This window comes from Bos indicus, chromosome 24, assembly GCF_029378745.1.
Source record: "Bos indicus isolate NIAB-ARS_2022 breed Sahiwal x Tharparkar chromosome 24, NIAB-ARS_B.indTharparkar_mat_pri_1.0, whole genome shotgun sequence".
NCBI lineage: Eukaryota > Metazoa > Chordata > Mammalia > Artiodactyla > Bovidae > Bos > Bos indicus.
Genome location: NC_091783.1, coordinates 40,055,544 through 40,058,149, shown reverse-complemented (window position 1 = coordinate 40,058,149; position 2,606 = coordinate 40,055,544). Strand labels below are relative to the sequence as shown.

The 2,606-nt window shown below is 46.4% G+C and overlaps 1 non-coding gene across 1 annotated transcript; it reads right to left on the bottom strand.

Annotated features, from left to right (window-relative positions):
- Positions 1-519: 519 nt before the first annotated feature.
- On the bottom strand, positions 520-591 carry TRNAG-GCC (transfer RNA glycine (anticodon GCC)). The gene has a single exon. It is a non-coding gene; the product is annotated as a tRNA-Gly (tRNA).
- Between the last annotated feature and the right edge of the window lie 2,015 nt (positions 592-2,606).

Here is a 2,606-nt window from a genome sequence, read left to right as displayed (position 1 = left end):
GTTTTGAGTCCTGCAGAGGTTAAAAGAGAGAGATGAATACTTTGTTAAGTGATTCTGTACATCAGATGGTATTCCCCATTGTGTTCTCACCCTGCTCTCTGCTCTCTCCCTCTGCCATCACTGTCACTCAGCAGGGATGGGACAAGACCTGACCATCAAGGCCAATGTCATTGCAGGTGCCATATCCTTATTGAAAGGATGTCCCTTTAAATTTACACCCATGATAGTAAATTTGCACGTTTGAGTGGACTGCTTTAGAGAAGGGCTGACTTCTCTGATGGTTGACATCCCTGGGCTGAGTTCACCGCCTCTTGTCCTGTCTTGGTTTCTTTGGTGTGTGAGTCTCAAATTTAGCTACACATACCCTTGGGATATGAAGCAATCTGTAGGATACCTGCATGCTAAGTCATTTCAGTCATGTCTGACTCTTTGCAACCCAATGCGCTGTAGCCTGCCAGGCTCCTCTGTCCACGGCATTCTCCAGGCATGAATATTAGTGTGGGTTTCCTCCCTGGGGATCTTCCCAACCCAGGGATTGAACCTGGGTCTCCTGCATGGCAGGCAGACTCTTTACCACTGAGCCACCAGGAAAGCCCAAAAAAGAAAAATATGTACATGCAAATCCTGAGAGCTGCTTCAATTAAATGAATCTTTTTCCTTTTTATTTAGTTTATGGTGGTCTCTGCTCTACTTTATCCCATTATTTCACTTAATTGGTTGTGTTAAAATAGTTCATCATACTTTTTGTGTAAATGCAGTATTGTGAATGGTTTACTGCCTTCTTTTGTGGTCTGGGAACTAATTTCTTTCTCTTTGTTGAAATTAAAAGTCAATTGAAAATATGATCCAAATTAAAAATATTTATACTCAATTTCTTCAGAAATTTGCTTTGTGTAAAGTAAAGTGGCCCAGAGATGGCTGGGCTTTCCTCCCTGCCCACGCCCACCCCCACTCTCACACAGGCAGAGTGGGAACCACCTGGTACCTGTGGGTGCAGACTCTGCCCCGGGGAGCATGGGTGAGGCCTCTCAGGTGGCTTGACGTGAGAGGCACTGAGATTCAGGGGTAACTGGTGTGACCCTCATTCTCCCTCTGCATGCATGCTAAGTTGCTTCAGTCATGTCTGACTCTTTGTGACTCCATGGACTGTAGCCCACTAGGCTCCTCTGTCCATGGGATTCTCCAGGGCAAAAATACTGAAGTGGGTTGCCATTTCCTTCTCCAGTGGATCTTCCCAACCCAGGGATCAAACATGTGTCTCTTATATCTCCTACATTGCAAACAGAATCTTTACTGCTGAGCCACCAGGAAAGCCTGTCATTCCTCCTCTGCTGATACCCAATTCCTTTCAATTTCAATCAGTCCTCCTAAAAAGAAAAAAAGGAAAATAATTATATATATAAACACACACACACACACACAAATATATTGATGTATTTGGGGTATACAGGGGCCATGGGACTTGGAAATGAGAGGGTTCTTGCAACAGTCTTGATCACCCGTCCATACCTCCCCTGGCATTTTCCTGTGGACTCTGTGGACTTGGCTGTGCCCCCGCCCCTCTGTTTCAGGAGTAATTCCAGGATTCAGAACCACAATCATGAGGAAAGACATCACCAGACTTTATACAACTCTTTCCCAAGAGAGGTCTCTGGTCAACCACAGCCTCTCTCTCTTTCCTGCTGACCTTTAACATAATTGCAGAATCTTTCACAATAAAACCTCTAGTTGCTGATTGGAGCTGACGCTCTAAATGAAGTATATTTGCCATCACTGGCTGGTGTAAGAAGCACCTCTGGAGGAATCCACTCATGCAAGTAAGTACCGCAGTGTTTGGAGCAGACCCTGCCATGCTCTGCCCATGTGTCCTTGACCTTACAATCTCAGTAAACATTTGCTGGACTCCCAGCTTCAAGCACCTGGATTTCCTTGCCTAAGTTCAGTTCAGTTCAGTCGCTCAGTCGTGTCCGACTCTTTGCCACCCCATGGACTGCAGCACGCCAGGCTTCCCTGTCCATCACCAACTCTCAGAGCTTGCTCAAAGTCATGTCCATCGAGTCAGTGGTGCCATCCAACCATCTTATCCTCTGTCATTCCCTTCTGCCACCTTTAATCTTTCCTAGTAGCAGGATGTTTTCCAGTGAGTCAATTCTCCACACCAGGTAGCCAAAGTATTAGAGCCTCAGCTTCAGCATCAGTCCTTCCAATAAATATTCAGGACTGATTTCCTTTAGGATAGACTGGTTTGATCTCCTTGCAGTCCAAGGACTCTCTCTATAACTAAAGGAACCCACTTTTCCAGCTTCACATGAAAGGCTAGATATGCTGGGAATTAATAATCGACGACTGGGCTTCTTTTGGTGGCTCAGTGGTAAAGAATCCACCTGCCAACGGCTTCAATCCCTGATCCAGGAAGACCCCACATGCCGTGGAGCAACTAAATTCATGCGTCACAACTATTGAGCCTGTGCTCTAGAGCCCATGTGCTCCGCAACAAGAGAAGGAACTGCAGTGAGAGGCCCTTGTACTGTAACTGGAGAATAGCCCTCACGTACCCACTCCAGTGTTCTTGCCTGGAGAATCCCAGGGACGGGGGAGCCTGGTGA